The following is a 20,353-nucleotide window of genomic DNA, read 5'->3' as shown; positions in this document are numbered from 1 at the left end:
CTGGAAGAAGAGAAGATAAATAAGAAGTGGACTACACAGGAGACACTGAAATTAGTCCAAGAGAAGAGAGCATTAAAGATCAGAAGGGATGTTTCTGAGAGGGTGGAACAGCAATATAGAGTGAAATGCAATGAGGTAAGAAAAGCATCCAGAATGGATAAGGTGAAATGGTTAGAGGAGGAGTGTGAAGATATGGAGAGTATTATGGTGAGTTTAAGACCAGGAGGGTATATAAAATGATTAGGAATAATAATAGGAAGTGGCAGCCAGAGCAGATGGCGATCAAAGACAAGAACAGTGGGGTGCTCATGAATAAGAAGAAAGTTGTGTAGTGATGGATGAAATATTGCACTGATCTTTACAAAGCACTGTTGGACCCAAGTGTCTCACCAGACTGATCAAAGAGCTGAAAGAGATATCACCACCAAGCATTGAGAGTGAGAGACATATTTTTGAAGGAGGAAGTAGAAAGAGCAGTGAAACATCTAGTGGATGAGCAAACAGGATTCAGGAAAGATAGAAGTACCATACAGCAGATATTGGCCTTAGGGGATTGATAGGGGAGAAAGCTCAGCAAAAGAATGAAAACATCTACAGTTACTTCGTCGATTTTCAGAAGGCATTTGACAGTACAGATCAGAAAGTGACTTGGGTGGTATTGGAATCATACAGAGTGGATAGCAGACTGAGATGGTTGTTGAAGGATATAAATTGCAACACGGAGGCAGCTGTGGGATTGTGCAGAGAATTGGGAAGCTGGTTTAGAACAAGATGAAGTACGGGACAAGGAGATCTGATATCTTCGAGTATCTGCATCTCACACCTAGAGAGAGCAATGGATAAGATCAAGGAAGAGCTAGAAGGGATATCTGAGCACGGGAAAAGAGTTAACAACATGAGGTTCATGAATGATATAATTTTCATTGAAGAAGATGAAGAGAAGCTAGCAAGAATGATGTAGGTGCTAAATGAAGGAAGAAAATGGTACAGACTGTTTATGAACATCAATAAAACAGACAATGGTATTTGGACATAAGGAAATAGGAAGTAAGATCAGTGTAGACAGGATCGAACTGGAGAATGTAGAGAAGGAAGCAACATGACCTCTGAGCTAGACTGTAATTCTGTCTCTCTTTCTCTCTCTTTTCACTTACATATACATATGTATACATACATATACTTCTAAGTCAGCTTTCATATTGGGGAAAAATGAAGAAAGTTTCCTGAAAGAAATTGATTTAGTTGTTTTGAATTATGCCTACTTACTCAGAGTATAGGAAGGAGAATAGAAACTCTCGTATCCTTTGCACTTTAAGATAGTGATTCATGTGGAATATGACACAGTATTCCTTGTTGGAACTTTAGTTGCCAAAGCATGAGAAACTATACTTAAAGAGAGAGGCAGAGAAGTCACAGTCCACAAGTTACAGAGGTTACAACATATGGTATCCTATTCTATTACAATTATATGAATCCCCACACAAACAGGATTTCTCTTGTATAGAAAGAACGCACTATTCCTGAAACTTCCTTACCAAATCCCACAGGAAACATACACTGGGATAACTAATCAGTATTTTTGATGTTCTTGTAATATGTTTGTTTGAGCCACAAAAATGTTTTTATTGTCTTCCTTAGGATCTCTATCCTTTAATTTGCTTTTGTACATTTATCTTTATAAATCTGGTGAATTAAAGTTGTTTTAAAGTTTTGCCTTCTTTCAAAGTTTTAGTGAACTGAGCATTTTAACATATATTAGCATTTTAAGATGTAAACATTCTGCAACTATCACTCACACTTTGCAAGCATCTTATTAGGCAATCCTCTGATTAACAATTGGATTGTGTCTATAGTCAGATACTGCTTAATATGTGGCACCTTATAGACTAATAGATATTTTGGAGCATATGCTTTTGTGGGCCACTGGACTGCTTTTTTATCTCTTACGCAGATCAACATGGAATGGATTCTGAGTCTGAGATTTGCCAAACATGGAGTTTAAACTTAAAATTTTAAATCAATATTTAGACACTAAAATAATCTGCCTGGTTTTCAAAAGCTATCACTTAACATTTCCCATTTGCCTCCTAAGCTGGCCTGAGATTTCTAACAGAAGAGAAGTGAAGGAGGGAACAAAAGTAAAAATTTATATGCAGGAATTCTAAAAATGCCATATGTTAGCTTTTGTGCTCTGTAATTGTTTTTTATCTTTTATCTTTTCAGGCATTGAATTTTGACACTGCATTGTCTTGTGGACTATCATTGATTGGTTTCTGTGATCACAGTAGTGGAAAATGACCTTTTTCAAATAAAGACCTGGGAAAATTTGGCTGAGTATTTTTCTCTGCAATCACTTGATACCTGTGGGTCTCCTGCTTTTGGGCACTATGAGATGGGAAGACCCTGGAGGCTGAAAGTCTACATTGCAGCTAAATAGCCCCTTAGCCTGATCCCCCAGTGCTCAAGTCAGTGGCTGACTACAGTGTAGACAACACCATTAGGTACTTGTTTCGCATGTAGGCAGGGAAAGAGGGCTGATGTGGGATAGCAGTAGACCTTTCAGTGCTGAGTGATAGAAGATGGGTTAAGTGGAGATAGATCATACAGAAGAGTTTTGAAAGGGAAGACAAGTAATTTAATAGGATATAGAACAGTGAGCCGGTGAAGTAGATGCAAAGGAGGGATGACACATGGTAAGTGATAGGCTAGAGCAGTGTTTCCCAACCTATTCACTGCTGTGGATCCCCAATCACCACCCCTCACCATTTGTGGCCCCCCATCAAAGCCAAATCTAGCAATTCTTAGTCACTTTTTTTTTCCACTGATCCCCCTGCAATATCCTCGTTGACCCCCACAGGTCCACAAACCCCGGGTTTGCAATCACTGGGCTAGAAAAATGATTTCTGCAGCAATAGTCTGAATGGCTATGTGTGGGGCAAGATTGTATTTGTTGGCAACATAGAAAAGGATATTTCAGGAACTGAAATGCAAGCTAAGAGCCTGGACAAGTTTTAGCATTGTGGATGGATGAATAGAAAAGGCATTAGAGATGATATACAGAAAGATTTGGCAAGACTTAGATGTATGTGAGTCTTAGAGTGCTGAAAGGAATAATGAGAATAGTTTTTGTTTTATGTATGGGGTATGAAGATATTCTCACAGCTATTAAAGTAATATGTCATATGAATTTGAAGCAAATCAAAATAAAATCTGTTATCTGAAGAATTCTCAGTTGCAGTAGTAGGCACCTGCAGCAAAAATGTACACATTCAGAATCTTAAATTCCAACTTTAAAAATAGGCAGTTTCCTGAAATGTAGAAAATCATTTGAATCCTCAAGCCTAAATTGAGGAGATAGCTGTTAATTTTAATAAAAAATTCAAGATGTAGTTTGAAAGCTTATAGGCATTCTATTTCTATTAGAGATCCATGTTATCTTTACTTCAGTTTCCATACGCAAAATCACTATCACTTATTAACCTCAATGATATAGCATGCTACTCTGTGAACAGGTACTTGACATAAACTGGGAATCTGCTTTATGCATAAATGTTCATGAATTCCATTAATTGAAAGTGAGCCTGTTGTAATAATTTCCTTATTAGCATTTATTTCCCTATAATACAATACTAACATATTTGGCCACAGATACACAGGACTGTACATGCAGCTAATGTGGATAATGCAAACAACTAATTTCTTAAGTTTCATGAGAAGCACTGATTGTTGTGCCTCTTGTTTAATGAATCTACGTATGAGTCACCTAAATCTTGACAGTGCTTCTATTTTGTGGTACCTGGGAACTTTTAACAAAAATATTTGATTTATTACACGATAGCGATGAGATGTGGCAAATCTGCTGCTTAATGTGTACCTTGGTAAGATTGTTAGCTAGGATCAGGAAAAACTGTTGTAAAAATGGTGCTGTAATCCCAGCATTAGAAACTCAAGTGAACTGTAATTTTTAGTTTGATTGTGTACATATAAAAGTTAGTGATAGGCTTTGTCCTTGATTAAATGGGAGCAGCAGCAGGTTTCATTCAGGTTCTGGTTTGACAAGGTACTAAACCTTGAAGTCATTGGGATTACTGAAGTGTTTAAAGCTTGGCATGTGCTTTAAGAGACTTGCTGAATTTGGTTTAAGAAAATGTTTAACCACTTAATGGATGTAACTGCACAGCTCTTTGCCAGATATTCTGAGATATGTTCAGTAGCATAGAGAACAGCACAGTATAGTGTTTACTGTATAGCTGTCACTTTTCTCTTCCTTAAGGCCCTCGCATGTGCGCATGGTAAGGGACATACTCTATCCTTGGATGAGTCATTGTCGCTCCCTGTTATATCCATGAGGAGAACATATCTGAATCTGAGTGCATACGTGTATATTCTTTGTCCATAGTGTAGAAAGATCTAATATTACTGTATCAGAGGGGTAGCTGAGTTTGTATTTTCAAAAGCAACAACACCTGTGGCACCTTATACACTAACAGACATTTTAGAGCATAAGCTTTTGTGGGCAAAGACTTGCATGACTCATGCATCTGATGAAGTGGGTCTTTGCCCATGAAAGTTTATGTTCCAAAATATGTTAGTCTGTAAGGTGCCACAGGTCGTCTTGTTGTTAATATTACTGTGTACCTCCTCGTACATTCTGAAAATCAGATACTACTAAGCCCTGTTACTTGAGCTCCAATAATCATGTCCAAATGGCTTCAGTCATTATTATTACTATCTTGTTCACATTTATTGTAAAATTTATTGCATCTCCAATCCTTGGTTTTTATTTTGCCTTTCAGATTATACATTCTCAGGACAGGGATTGTCTTTTGACATGTCTGAACAGCATCTATGTAGCAGTGTATTTTGGGTATTAATATTTTAACATTTTGTTTGTTAAATTCTGTCTCTTTATGTACTACTAACATACAATGCAAATGAAGAGCAAACTCTACTCAAGATTTACACACTCTGACAATCCAAGGGATTGCATAGAGGATTTATAAACATATACATTTGGCTGTTTTATACCCTCACCTAGATTACCCAACGCCAATGTAATAGGATGGGGTTTCTTGGCACAGCTAGAGAAATCAATCCAGGTGCCTTTGCTTAAAATCCGAGCCACTTACAGCCCCAGGCTGGGATTTCCTTCTTACTAAAGCAAATCCAACCAGCCACCACAGCACCTCTGCCAGCCTCACTGGCCAGCCAGAAGCCATACAAGCAAACCCACAGACTTCTCAGTTGCTATACCAGCCCAGACCAACAACCCCCAACGTAAGGTGAGAGGCTTTTAAGCCTGTTTCACCAAACAGCACATAGATTCTTCCAGACCCCGTTCAATATATACTTGGAGCTTACCCAAACAACCACGCAAAAGCCAGATGCTTAGATCTAATATTTAAGGACTTATTAATAAAAAAGAACACGTGTGGAGAGAAGAATTGTTAAAACAATACTTTATGTGCATTAGTTGTAACTACTGATGCAGGCCAGCAATGTTATTTGTGAATTCTTGAAAGTCTCTGAAAGTTCATTTCAGGTCACATGGATTCTGTTGCGAAAACATTGTAGATCTGGCTCACTGGGGTCCACTTGCTGGGACGTGGACCCTTGGTCACCAAAGGACCCAAGATGGACACTAAGTCCACATCATCCCTCTGAGGGATAGGCCCTCAGTCCAGGTAGGCTTAACTCTTGAGGACTGAAGAACAAAGAAAGTACCTGCCAGGACCCAGATTATATCTTTTCAAATGCGGAGGGAAAATTCCATCTTCTCCACAGGTGTTGGCTTACCACGTGACCAGGTGGGTCACTGTGCTGAGCTTTCATTCATTGCAGTCCCAATGAGAAAACCCCACCATCACAAAATGGGTGTTGGCCGTCTGGGCCTTTGGTCAGTCTGTTGTCCTGGCTGGGGTGGAGACCCACCTCCCTTTGTGAACCTTGGCACTGAAACTTGTCTCATACAGATTTTTAGCTCTGCAGATGTAACTTTACATACATACATGATACAGACACACAAGTAGCATACATAGATTTAGGGCATCATCAGCTTTCATCTGACACCTCACATGGCGTCCCTAGCACAGTATTTGGGGCCAGTAGGCACACTGGGCACTAAATGGTTTCCAGACCTGATATAAAAGTTCAGCAGCATGACATCCAGTTACATTCAGTATCCCTTTTTATTTGTATCTGATTAGTGTTGATTCTGATTGTAGTTGAAAGAAACTGAGATACATATTTGAACACAGAGACACAGTGGCAATAGAGCTTAACAATATCACCTAGGTAATTGTGCTGTGAAGCAAGAAAATGCAGAGGAAATTTGAGAAAATAAATATTACGGTGAGGTGGGAACATGGTTAAAAATGTACACCCCATTTTGCAATGAATTCAATTAAATTTTTAGTACCTTTCTGCCAAATTCATAATTTTTAAGTATAATAAACATTGCTTGAGCTATGTAAGCACAAATATGGTACCTCTTGGCCCCATTAACCTAGTACAGGAACTTTTGTAGTGACTTTTTGAAGAACACTGACGTTATGTAATGTGACATGACTTTCATTGTGCATGCTGCCTGGGTGGAACTGAGCATGTTCAGCCTGCACTGATAGTGTGTTGAATGGAATTATAAGGTGTCCCAGCACCTTGTGGTCTTTGCCTCTTCTAGAACACTAATGTTGGTGTGTCCGTCTTTCCATTTGATCTTCAAGATCTTGCAGAGGTGGTGTTGGTGATGACTCTCAAAGATGTTCAGGTGATGTCTTATGTTGTCCAAATTTCAGACCTGTTCAACAATGTTGGGAGAATAACCGCTTGATGAAACAAGAAGGTTGGTGTCAGTTTGAATGTTGTGATCTTCAAAAACCCTGGGTCATAAATGAACAAAGGCTGCACTGGCACAGCTCAGTCAGTGTTGTATTTCTGCATCAGTATCTGCCTTTGGATGAGAGATGATTTTCAAGGTAACAGAAATAGTTAAGACTACTGCCTTTATGGCCAAGTGAGTGGCTTGCAGGAGGGGGAGGCACCCAAAAGTCGATCTGGTTTGGTTCCCCTCTCCGCACCCCAGAGCAGAGTGCAAGGGAGAGACAAGTCCTATACTTCCACTGCCCAGTTGTTGGAGCTAGGAGCTGTCTTTAATGGGGAACTCCTAGTAGCATAGGGAAGATATAGGACCCAAATACACAGTTTCCGTCGGCTTCAGGAACCTCAGTCTGCTGCCCAGTTTCAGAGAGTGTCCTGTAGGAGAGGGAAGCACCAGGAGATGGATTTGATCTCTTCCTCTTTCTCCCCATCCCAAAGAACAGCTGTGCAGGTGAGGGACAAATCCTGTCCCTCTCATGCCAAACTAAGGCTAGGAGCCCGCTTTCTAGGGAACTCCCAGGTGCAAGGAGACATCAGATTTCACAGGGAAGGGCTTATATCACAATCTGTAACACTTTTTCACTGGATGAAATTGGTAGGGCCCTATCTTTTTAATTCCTGGATCTTTGAATATTTTGGCTTGTATTTCTTTTTCTTTGTTAACATTACTAATGTTGAGTACTGGACATCATCAACCATATCAGTGAAGCAAAGTGAGTGTTAAACATCTCTGCTTTCTCGGTGTCATCAGTCCTTAAGTTCTCTTTCCCTGCTAGGAAGAGAGCCTACCTTTTTCCTTCATATTTCTTTTGTGCCTACTATATTTAAAGAAGCTTACGTTAGTGTCTCTTATGTCCCTTGGTAGTGTAACTAATTTTGTGCCATAGTCTTTCTGATTTTGTTCCTGTGGCTTCTGCTGTACTTTTATACTCTATTAGCAATTTGTCCATATTTCCAGTTTTTGTAGGATTCTTTTTTCGATTTTTCAGGGCATTAAAGAGCTCCTGATGGAACCATGTATTGGCCTCTTGTTATTCTTCCTGTCATTCGTTCGCATGGAATAGTTAGTTGTAGTGCCCTTAATATTGTCTCCTTGAGAAACTGCTTGCGCTCCTGAACTCCTTTTCCCTTAGATTTTCTTCCCATGGTAGCTTACCTACTATTTCTGGGAGTGTTCTAAATCTGCTTTTTTGAAGTTCATTGTCCTTATTCTGCTGCTCCCTCTCCTTCCTTTTCTTAGAATTGAGAATCTGTCATTTCATTATAACTTTCAACCAAATTGTCTTCTATCTTCAGATTTGCTACCAATTCCTCTTTGTTGATTAGAATCAATTCTGAAATGGCTCTCCTCAGGGTTACTTCCTCTGTTTTGGGGAGCAAAGAGTTCTCCCCAATATATTCCATAAACTTATTGCAAATTTTTTGCTTTGCTGTATTACTTTTCCTACAGGTGCCGGGATAGTCAGACTCCACAGTAATTAACCAGGTCTTGTTCTAGAAATGTATTATCTGCCTCTGCTGTCATGATGTGTTGGTCTGCAGTAGACCTCTGCCATTATGCCTCCTCTCAGAGGCAGCTGATATGGGGATTCTATGGGGGCACCACGCGCATGCCACTGCCCTGCCCCTGCTCCTCCTGTATTCCTCTTCCTCCCACCCCTGGTTCACCCATGCCCCTCCCATATACTGCCTGCCATTTCTGATGCGTGAAGTGCACCGCCTCCCCCCGCCCCTGAACAGCATGCCTTAGCAATAACACGAGCTAGGATGTTTGCACTGCTCTCAGGCTGCATCACTCTGGAGGAGGCCAACGTGCTCATGAGAAGCAGCCTGGAACTGATGGAGGGGTCAGAGGACAAGATATGAAATAAGATGAGGCTGGTGCTTCTAAGTGGAGCAAGAATAGATACAATGAAGCAGCGTGGAAAATATCCTTTTTAGCACTTCTATACATTGCAGAAGTCAGGGAACAGTATGCTTGCCATATGCTGAAGTTTTTGGGACACAATTCATCTAAAAAGAATTGTGTATGTTACTGGAAACAACATAAGGACTCCAGATCTTAGTATGCTTATCTAGTCAAGTAAATTATATTACTAACCTAAAAGGAAGGAGGAAAACAGCACTACCCCACCCTCTCTTTTCTGTAGTATCTGCTTGGAAGAGTACAGAACAGCATGCCCTCTGAGGGAGGAAGGGTAGTTCCACTGGTGTCTGGGGAAGCAGGAGAATAAGCAGTTTGCAAACACATAATCAAAGAAATGACAACCTAAACATAAGACAAGAGACAACTGATGCTAGCATCGCTGACAGAGTGGAGGCAGGAATGGATGGCTCTAAACAGCAGGTCCCTGCTGGTTGAAGAGCCTGCCCTACCACCTTGCCCAGCCTTCACAGGCAGCTCTTTAAATAGCAGCTTCATGCTGTTTCAAGAGCCCGCCCCACCTGTTCTTCAGCCCTTCCAGGAAGCCCTTTAAACAGCAAATCAACATGCTGGACAATTTGCCCTTAAAAAAATAAAAAAGTGTTGGGATGCTCTCCAGGAAGCTGAGAACAGAATGGATGGTCACCATGGGTAGGAGGGGTGATGCTGTATGCGTGTGCTGGGGTGCGTGTGCCCCCTGTGCACTGCCCCATGCATCACTTATGTAACCTATATTTTTTTTATCTCTTGTCTTTGTATATAGACTCTCAGTTGGTCTTTGTCACACCTCGTCTATTCCTGAGAAAAAGTGTATATGTTCTTGAAATATAATGGGGAAGAAAAACATGATTTTTATAGTATGCCTGTTGTAGACAGGATGTAAGAGAATTTTCCTGTACAATAAATATAAAAATCCTTTCTAAATATAAAAAAAAAATTACAAATGGTCACAAGAATAAAACTTCATTGTCCCAATCTTGCAAACATTTAACTTCAGTGGCACTATCCACTGTTTAAATTCATGCATATTAAGTATCAGAGAGGTAGCCATGTTAGTCTGTATCTTCAAAAACAACAAATAGTCCTGTGGCACCTTATAGACTAAAAGATATTTTGGAGCATAAGCTTTCCTGGGCAAAGACCCGCTTCATCAGATGCGTGAGTGGGCTCATGCCCCCACTCATGCATCTGATGTAGAGGGTCTTTGCCCACGAAAGCATATGTTCCAAAATATCTGTTAGTCTATAAGGTGCCACATATTAAGCAGTATCTGACTATAGACACAGTCCGATTGTTAATCAGAGGATTGCCTAATAAGATGCTTGCAAAGTGTGAGTGATAGTTGCAGAATGTTTACATCTTAAAATGCTAATATATGTTAAAATGCTCAGTTCACCAAAACTTTGAAAGAAGGCAAAACTTGGAAACAACTTTAATTCACCAGATTTATAAAGATAAATATACAAAAGCAAATTAAAGGATAGAGATCCTAAGGAAGACAATAAAAACATTTTTGTGGCTCAAACAAACATATTACAAGAACATCAAAAATACTGATTAGTTATCCCAGTGTATGTTTCCTGTGGGATTTGGTAAGGAAGTTTCAGGAATAATGCGTTCTTTCTATACAAGGGAAATCCTGTTTGTGTGGGGATTCATATAACTGTAATAGAATAGGATACCATATGTTGTAACCTCTGTAACTTGTGGACTGTGACTTCTCTGCCTTTCTCTTCAAGGAGAAGTGAAGGTACTAAGTTCATGTGTTCCTTTCTTTCCTATGCTGGGAATGCCATCCTCCCATCTAGACCGTGAGCTTTGTGTGCCATAGGACACCCTACAAAGTTCCTACTATGTGCAAATGAGCCTTCCACACGTGTGATACTGAACTGAAATGGAGAGGTTTGGTGTCATAAACTTCATTTTTGGTTAAAATACACCTGAAACATACCATAATATTGCTGAATTATCTGTTTGATTTGAACTACAGAATACCTTGTACGTTTCTGAAAATTTTTCAGACTGAATGCAAGTGAAGCTGTAACTCTGTTTTATGTTATCCAGGAAAGTTTCATAATACAAATTGCAGTGTTTATAGTCAGACTTGTCAGAGTTTAGCTACCGCAAGGGAAAATCTTAGTCACGGAGGATACCAAAGAGGAAAAAGTCATGCCTAACTAGCAATAGCTGAAGAACTTAACACAGCAAAAACTGTGTGTATGTATTGAGCAGACAGACATTTTACACTATGTCTACATTAGAAGCATATGTCTACAGAAGTTACTGTTGGAAGAGAGGTTCTGACAAAACTTCTGTCAACAGGTTGCATCTACACGCAAAAGTGAATTGATCTTTTGATCTGCTCTTTCGACAAAAGGTCCCCTGGAGTGTCTATATAGGTTTTTTTGTCAACAGATGCATTTTCTGTGTAGATGCTTCATGAATTTTGTCAATAAAACCCCAGTTTTGTCTACAAAACTCTCTAGTGTAGACTTAGCCATAGAGATTTTGAGGCAAATGGTTTCCCACGTGTCACAAAGGGAATGGAAACTAGCCTTTCCCTCCTAAATGAATTTTTTGGGGGGTGGGAGGCTCTCTACTCATACAGAGGCCAGACAGACAGGTCTTATGCCATCCACCTGGCAACTCTAAGCTGCGTCTACACGTGCACGCTACTTCGAAGTAGCGGCAGTAACTTCGAAATAGCGCCCGTCACGTCTACACGTGTTGGGCGCTATTTCGAAGTTGAAATCGACGTTAGGCGGCGAGACGTCGAAGTCGCTAACCCCATGAGGGGATGAGAATAGCGCCCTACTTCGACGTTCAACATCGAAGTAGGGACGTGTAGACGATCCGCGTCCCGCAACATCGAAATAGCGGGGTCCTCCATGGCGGCCATCAGCTGGGGGGTTGAGAGATACTCTCTCTCCAGCCCTTGCGGGGCTCTGTGGTCACCGTGGGCAGCAGCCCTTAGCCCAGGGCTTCTGGCTGCTGCTGCTGCAGCTGGGGGTCCGTGCTGCATATACAGGGTCTGCAACTAGTTGTTGGCTCTGTGTATCTTGCACTGTTTAATGAAAGTGTGTCTGGGAGGGGCCCTTTAAGGGAGCGACTTGCTGTTGAGTCCGCCCCGTGACCCTGTCTGCAGCTGTGCCTGGCTCCCTTATTTCGATGTGTGCTACTTTGGCGTGTAGACGTTCCCTCGCTGTGCCTATTTCGATGTTGGGCTGAGCAACGTCGAAGTTGAACATCGACGTTGCCAGCCCTGGAGGACGTGTAGACGTTATTCATCGAAATAGCCTATTTCGATGTCGCAACATCGAAATAAGCTATTTCGAAGTTGGGTGCACGTGTAGACGTAGCCCTAGAGAGCAGTTAGTCGTGCACACTGCACTCTTTTATTCTGATCTCATGCTTGGTCCCTTGTTGGGGGGCTGTTGCTACCCAGTGCACAGGAGAGAGAACCCCTCAGCTACTCTCACTTGAATAGAGGGCCGTGCACTGAATTAGGGAGCTGAAAGTGGCTCTGTGAATCAGGCCTTCCAGTTTTAACTGGAGTGAGCTGGGAACTAGGTGCCTGCTATGCAAGTGAAGTCTATCATCTGCTGATAAAATTGAGGGATGTTACTACATCTGATCAGATTCTCTCTATATGAAAGTCCCAAAGAGATTTCTGCAACCAAAGCAGTGAGATATTACAGTCTTCAGGTCTACCCATCTCCAGGCTTGACTGCACCAGCAAGTGTAACATGAAAGTAAGTTAATGCATGGGTGCTTGGTTAACAGGCCACTCCTTTTAAATCTTTTGACTTTTAAACTTTTTCCTAGGAAAGAAAAATACTTATTTCTTAAAGAAACATTGAAGAACTGCACTGTTTTCCCAAAGATGCAATATCATTTTAGAAAACCATCTCCCAAAGAAGAAAGAAGTCCTTTGAAATCACTGTTGTTAGCTTTCTGGATACTCTTATAATAAGCACTTCAAAAAACTTTAGATTAAGTTCAATATTTTGTTTTAAGAAAACAAATAGTCTACAGAGAGAGTCTGGTTTACTAATTTAAGTGTAAAAGTGATGACTGAATTAAGAATTAAATCCTACTTATTGCAAAATATTGCTCAGGTTATAGCTTGACTCTTTAAGAAAACTCTACAGGCCTGAAAGTGTATAGTAGAGTACTGACTAGAAACCATTTAAAAGTTGTTATTGTTTGGAACATCTCAGAGAGGAATAAAACAAACTACAAAGACAGCCTCACTACATAGCGGTGGAAAGTAAGGATGAGAAATGAGTGGAGCTGTTTAAAAACGGAAAGACAAAAGGTTTGCTTCTTGTTTTGCTCTTGCTTGAGACATGGTGTTTAGATGTTGATGAAGAGGAAACCAAAATGAAAACTGAACTCAAAGTTTGTGTATTATCTCACAACTCATACTGTCAAATATTTCTTCATCTATTTGGAGAAAGGAAAAAAAAAACCCTGGTGTTGTGATTTATCTGAGTTTCCAGAAGGATTTGGATGGTTGCTAGACAGAATTATCAAATCTCTCTCTCTCTCTCTCTCTCTCTGTCTATATATATATATATATATATAAAAAGAACTTTTAAGTCAGCTTTCATATTGGGGGAAAAATGAAAAAAAGTTTCCTGAAAGAAATTGATTTAGTTGTTTTGAATTACATCTACTTACTCAGAGTATAGGAAGGAGAATAGAAACTCTCGTGTCCTTTGCACTTTAAGATAGTGACTCCTGTGGAATATGACACAGTATTCCTTGTTGGAACTTTAGTTGCCAAAGCATGAGAAATGTTCCATAGTATTCTGGGAACATCCTTATTGTGTAAATGATTTGAACTTTGCATGACATTTCTGGTGGCAATTTCAGATAGTCTATATTCTGTTGGAGTTTTAAGCCAGCTGGTTTTTTGTGTTCCAGATTACCTGTACACTGTTGTCTGTTTTAGACTACAGCTGCTTCAAAAAGACAGGTGTTTGTGCTAGTCTTTTGTCATAATTGACTAAAATAGCACTATTAGTGCTGTATGGTAGAGATGCAGTTTCAAAATTTTCACTTTGTCATTCAGATATCATTCAGTAGGAAAGAAAAATCAAATCTGTAAATTAGAATTCTGGGATTTTTTTGTCAGTGCAACACTTTTAAATTTTTAGCGAAACAAATGGCTTTTCCAAATTAAATTCCAGGCAGTTCCTTTGTTCTTTGGCAATACTGCTGCCTTGCAATTACTTGTTGAATAGGATTTCCTTATAGAGAATTTATACCAGAATTTATGGAAGGTACTGCTTATATATGGGAAACGGGGAGAATATTGGGATTGCTATGGTCTGCAAAATTTTTTAGAACAAAATAAGTTTCAGTGTAACATGCATCTTTGTCTTGTTGTGTCTTTGGTCTGCCAAGATACCAAAAAAAAAAAGGGGCTTTCTCTGGATGTTGTATTTTTTTTAAATCTAGATTCTTTCCTATGTTCCTCCATTTCTCTTTCCAGTTAGGTGAGCTGGTTTTAGAGGAGAGGGGATACATTATTGACTAAGAATTGGTTGCAATCCAAAGCTGGATCTCTGCATCCCTATTTCTTCACTGTCTTCCTTAAATCACTCATTTGGATACAGCAACATGTTGATGGGAGATACCCATATCAGTATATAGGAACCTGAATAATCCAGAGCGCTGAGAAAGCTAGAATCCTGATTTGAGCTTTGTGACATAATTGCATCTGTAATTTTGACATCCAAAATTTTGGACCTGCTATGTGGTGTGGATTTCTCATCTCTTCTCTGGACATTCTCAAGTCCCCAGACTAAACTCAGCCTTTAGAGGCTGGAAAAAGGCCTCTACCTAGTGTAGTAGGAAGAAGACCTAATCCCATGCAGCGCAGGTCTGGTCTGAGACTTGAGATCTAGCTAAAATGGACAAAGCCTGGCTAACATAAAAGCAAAGCTAAGCTGTGAGCAAGGGCAGGCCCTGATAACAGAAATTGGTGCAAACAGGGCTGAGAATACAAAACACCAATTGGTAACTGGCTCAGGTGGGTAACAGTAGTTAGTACAGGTTATAAGTTGAGATCACAAAGTACCACGATCTCATTAATAAAGATCTTGGTACCAGCTCCTTACAGATACAGACCCAGGTTCAGGAAAGGGTCTAAAATGACAGCATGATGGATAAGGGGTGATCTAATCAAACCATGGGGTACAGGGTGATGAGTAGTAACCTCAGAGGGTGGCAACCTGATACATCAGCAGTGAAGTGTGATTTGTTTGTACCTGTATATAAAGTGGTGTCTTGGTCGAGGGCTGTCTTAGTATGACCTACGGGGCAGTAGAATTTTTCCACTGACTGAGTCTTCCATTGTGTCAGGTACATATGCACCACTGGTTCGGTAGACTGTCCTGACAACTGTTGTTGTACCTTGCTTTACAATAAACGTGGCCTGGAGCCTTTGATCCTTATCTGGTCTGTGGTCTTTGGGGCCCTCTTGGGGTCTGCTGCAGTCATTGGGCCCACATCACTGAACACACTTGCAAGCAGTCTTCTGGTTGTCATTGATGCATGATGCAAAGTGCATGATGTCATTGATGCATGATGCCAAAGATGCATGAAGCCACTGCTGTAAATCACCTAACTGCACCTAGGCCAGGTTCCTAAAAGTTAACTTAATTTCCAGGTTAAGTTTTTTGCCGTGGGGAGTAAGGAGCAGTTGGTGCAGATCCAGGCTCCCCCTGCCCCGCCCCCTACAGGAAGGCAGCGGGCGTAAGGAAGTCACCAGAAGGCAGCAGGGGAGGGGAAGCAGTGCACACAGTTCCTGAGACACTGGCTTTGGCGTGCAGCTGTGGGATTTCCCCCACACACTGCAGGAAGCCGGCGCTACCTCCATTTTTGCAGGAGGTAACACCAGTGTGGGCTCTTCCTTGGGGTGGGGGGATTGACAAGGGGGTGGCTGGGTTGTCTTGTGCCTCTCCCTGGAATTTCTACCTCCCCCCAGGGGTACGGCCTCCAGTTTGGGAACCTATGAGCTAATTAGTCTCTTGTGAAAAGGAATATTAACAAACATACAGATATCACTTTTCACAGACAATTTAGTGAGTCCTGGGAAGATGGGGGACAAATTAAACCCAGAAATCAAATTTGGGTGGGGAAGTAGTTATGGAGGCAGTGGGGCACTGGGAGGAGGTAATGGGCCAGGGGAGATTCTGAAGTGATGGGTTCTGGCCTTAAGCTTACCTGTTTCCTTGCCAGGGAATGGAGTCCAAAGCCCCGTGCTCAGGAGAAGTGGCCAAGGTCTGGAGCTGAATGGTTGGAGCCTGAGGCTGCGGCTACTACATCAGGGCTTTAACTAATCCCACCATGACCGAAAAGGTGGGAAACTCACTCTGGATATCTGCTCCTCCAGCTTTCCTGTCTTCAGGGGAGATGTCTGTTTAGCCTCCTTTGCCTTACCATGACCACCCATGATAGTGTGGCACAAGAAAAGCCTGCATTTGAGAAACACTGATACAAATGATTCTGTGGTGGAGCTGTTGAATTTAGTCATTACTCTTCCTCCCAACCCCCAATAACATGAATTATAGCAGCTGGGGACCACAGACTCAAAATATTAGAGTCAAGTCTTTGCTTTGGTAAAAAACACGTTGATTCTATTTTGGGACTTGTATGTCTTTCTGGTGTCTGTAAAGGTTATTGATGATAAAGACAAGTTACAGGACAAGTTTTTTCATGTCATAGTGGGATAGAGGTATTTGAAGGATTCTTTCTACTGCTTTTATAGATCTGGGAAGAATTATAGTTGTTAGTAGCCTCCTCTTCAGGTGTTCTGAGATCCTGCGGTTTCCTTTAAGCCAAAGGGAGCTGAAAAGTCTCAGCACCTCTGCAAAGCAGGATGTTACTGGTCAGTCACCAGTTTCTTTTTACCCACTACGTGAAAGTTTACAGAACTACAGAAAAATGTGTGTGGGATTTTGTGTTTTTACCATTTCTCCTCAGAACAGGATCTGTTCCATTCTTTGGATGCCAGCCATATTCCTCCTGTACAAGAACTTCTGGTCAAAGTTTTAAGATCCTGTTACGTTCTTAGCAGTCCCCATTTCTTGGTGGATCAAAGAATGTATTTGTATGGCTTGTGAACAATGGCAATGAGAACACTTGAACTTTTGCAAAATCCGCAGAATATTTTAAAGTGAGAATTTTCTAGTTTCATTTATGTGGCTCTTCTATAACATCAGATTTTCTGATACTGTTTTGGTTGTGACAGTTTTGCTTTAATTGCTCCCTAACTTAATAAATATATGTTGGATAATTTTTCTGGTGCAATAAGTGGATGACATCAAGAAAAGCCCTTGTATAAGCTACACAGGTTTGTGACACATTGGCTACATCTACACTAGCCCCAAACTTCGAAATGGCCACGCAAATGGCCATTTCGAAGTTTACTAATGAAGCGCTGAAATGCATATTCAGCGCTTCATTAGCATGCGGGCGGCCGCGGCGCTTTGTAATTGATGCGGCTCGCCGCCGCGCGGCTTGTCCCGACAGGGCTCCTTTTCGAAAGGACCTCGCCTACTTCGAAGTCCCCTTATTCCCATGAGCAGGAATAAGGGGACTTCGAAGTAGGCGAGGTCCTTTCGAAAAGGAGCCCCCTTGGGACGAGCTGCGTCAATTTCGAAGCGCCGCGGCCGCCCGCATGCTAATGAAGCGCTGAATATGCATTTCAGCGCTTCATTAGTAAACTTTGAAATGGCCATTTGCATGGCCATTTCGAAGTTTGGGGCTAGTGTAGACACGGCCATTGAGATATGTTTTTGGTGAATATAAATAAGGAAGTTATAGGAGAAATTGATACTACATTCATGACAAAAATGTTTGTGGGAACTCAACTGTCTCTCTGCTTTCTGGTAGGTGGAGATATAATAGCAGATCACTAACAGGAGGATGGGGAAAGGATGGCATATGTATAGCAAAGAAGGTTACAGGTGAGCGGTAACCTTTCTCTTTCTTTAGATGACTCAGATGAGCTTGGATATGTCCAGTTTTCTTTGTAATTTTTTTTTTTCCATCCCTGGGTGGAATGAGTGTTATGTGCACCAAGGCATGTGCAAATGTACACCATCAGTACGAACACATGCTGTGCACAGTGAGTGGTTGTGAGTGCTCTGCTAATCAGCTGGGAGGCATATGAATCTGTGCTGGGTGGCTGCCCAACTACTCAGCTAACAGGGAACGCTGAATATGTTGTAGCTCATTGAAACAAACCTATAGTTGGAAAAATTATTTAGACTGCATCAAGGGTAATGATTAAGGAACAGGGCAATAAATAGACATAAAGATTAAAAGTGGTGGTTATTTAAATTTATTTTCTATTTATCTGTTAGCTTGTAATTCTCTAATTAGGATTTATCTGCTCACTGTGTAGGTCAAAGTTATTTTATTTTAAAAAATTCCTTTAAAAGAGTTGCTGTTGTCCAGTGTCATCAAGTTGCCCAGTATCCCTAGGAGCTAAAACTGAGAGTGATGCATGCATGGTAACTATGCTAATATATTGAACTTTCATTATTGTTCATAGAATTAGTTTCTTGTTTGAAAAGATTTTGCAATGTTTTGGCTGTTATCAGTGAATGGTGTAGGTGGGTTGGAATTTCATATAGCTACTGTCTGAAAAGAGTGCTCTGAAGCTTGAGATCCCTTTCTAGTGCTGTTTTATTTAAATATATTTTGGTTTATAAAACAAATTGTGGGGCTTCAATAAAGTATTTGGTAACCCAACTAGCATGTCTACATGCAACATTGAGGGCATGTGGCAAGGGAATGTTGTCTAGACTAGAGTGACATACAAAATTTATCCCTGTCCCCAATTCTCCATTTCTTATAATAGTTTCAGCAGTAATAGCCTACTGAAATACTTCAGCTTGTGAGCTCAGTGACCCAGTAAATTGAGGATACTGGATTTGTTACAATTACAGTCTCTATGTTTGTTATACATTTCATAGGCTCCTTGGTAATACTTTGTCCAGAAAAAAAAAAAAGGATAATTTTAAAAGGCTTTCATCATTCCCTTTTAAATCTTAAAATATTATGATTTTAAAAATCATAAAATACCTTTGTTGGAAAACATGTAAAATAATTATTTCACTTGATGGTGATCCAAAAACTGATATATGAAACCTGCTAAATCATTAATGGTTTGTCAGTTTAAGAAAAATCTCCAGAAAAATTAGTCAAGTGATATATTTAACTCTTAATAGAAAAGTCTGTGGAGCATGACTTGCAGTGTTTTAGCAGTGTAGAGTTTCTGTCCTGTCGACCATGTCTGTTGAAATGTAGGAGAATATGTGGATTCTTAGCATGCTAGGTACTGGCCTAACATTGCCTCCTTTGAAGTCAGTAGCCAAAAAGAAGAGTTTTTTTTTTTTCTTTTTCCCTTTGATGTATTTTATATGCATGTCGTATAAACATTTATAGAGCTTGGTATTTTTTTTTTTTTTTCCTTTCTGACTTTCTGTAAACTTAAAATTTAAAAATAGTTTCAATTAAAAATCAAAGGAATACTAACATGGAAGGAAAGATACTGAAGTTTTGGTGAAGCAAGCAAGCATGAGGCCATGCATAAGTTTTTTTTATGCCATCCATAGATATGAGATGGATGCATAACACACTCATGTACAGTCCTCCACCTCATTGATCCAGCATGGTTAGGATTTGACCAGTCCTGGCCAAGAGAATTTGATGGACCAAAGAAGGTTCCCTGCCTCAGTCCCCAAACCCTCAACACCCTACTTTCTGCCCTGGAGCTTCCAGGAGAAGTTGGCTCCATCCTGTGCCAGGGATGCGCTCCAGCCCAGTGTGGAGCTATGGCCCCAGCCCTGATCCTGCAGGGCTGTAGTGGGGAAAGCTGGCTCTGGCTCTGCAGGGGGTGGCTCCGGCCCTGCGGGGTCCCAGTGGATGCCAGCCCCAGCCCGGGGATTGCTGGGGGACACGGGCTCTGCTGCATGACCCCCTTCCCCCACCCCCAAGGCCTGCCAGAGGATGGTTCAATGAGAGGTGTTGCAGTACCAGAGAATGCTGTATTTAGGAGTTCCAACCTGTAGCTGACATGAATAGGTGCAATCCTGCAAGCTATTTATTGCCTGCCTAAACCTACTGAGAAGTCACTTATCTAATAGGATTTCTTAAATAGCTTGAATTCTTGTGTGTCCTTATCATAATTAGAGAGAAGTTCTGAATGAAAAATTGTGATTTTTGTTGGGAAAAACACTAGATGGCATCTATTGCAGTTTGGAATAAAACCCTGTTTCACAAGGCAAAGTGCAGCTTACAAAGTAAGGTTTTAATAATGAGAAACTACCTTATTTCTTAGTTTAGTGGTTTATTGTAGTTGATTGGTTTATATTCGTAGAATGAGACTTGATTCCTTGTAGAGAAAATGTTGTTTAAATTGATTTTTCCATATCTCATTTTTTTAAAGTAACCCATAGTGTGCCCAACATGGTTCTCATTTTAAATACTAGCTAAGATTTCTCTGAAGATGCTTTGAAAGCAGTGCTCAAA

At 40.7% G+C, this 20,353-nt stretch overlaps 1 protein-coding gene across 10 annotated transcripts in view; it reads left to right on the top strand.

Annotated features, from left to right (window-relative positions):
- Positions 1 to 20,353, top strand: part of SGMS1 (sphingomyelin synthase 1) — a 189,548-nt gene that overhangs the window by 78,803 nt on the left and 90,392 nt on the right. For 5 of the 10 annotated variants that reach the window (XM_075000329.1, XM_075000339.1, XM_075000327.1 and 2 more), the window contains 2 exons: positions 16,052 to 16,171; positions 17,708 to 17,781. The exons of 2 other annotated variants lie outside the window; for them this stretch is intronic. The gene's annotated coding sequence lies outside the window, so the exon portion shown is untranslated. The remainder of the gene's footprint in view (positions 1 to 16,051; positions 16,172 to 17,707; positions 17,782 to 20,353) is intronic. 3 more of the 10 variants (XM_075000332.1, XM_075000331.1, XM_075000333.1) reach the window with 1 other exon arrangement.

The sequence above is a fragment of the Carettochelys insculpta genome, chromosome 7 (genome assembly GCF_033958435.1).
Source record: "Carettochelys insculpta isolate YL-2023 chromosome 7, ASM3395843v1, whole genome shotgun sequence".
Taxonomy (NCBI): domain Eukaryota; kingdom Metazoa; phylum Chordata; order Testudines; family Carettochelyidae; genus Carettochelys; species Carettochelys insculpta.
This window is presented reverse-complemented; position numbering and strand designations above follow the sequence as displayed.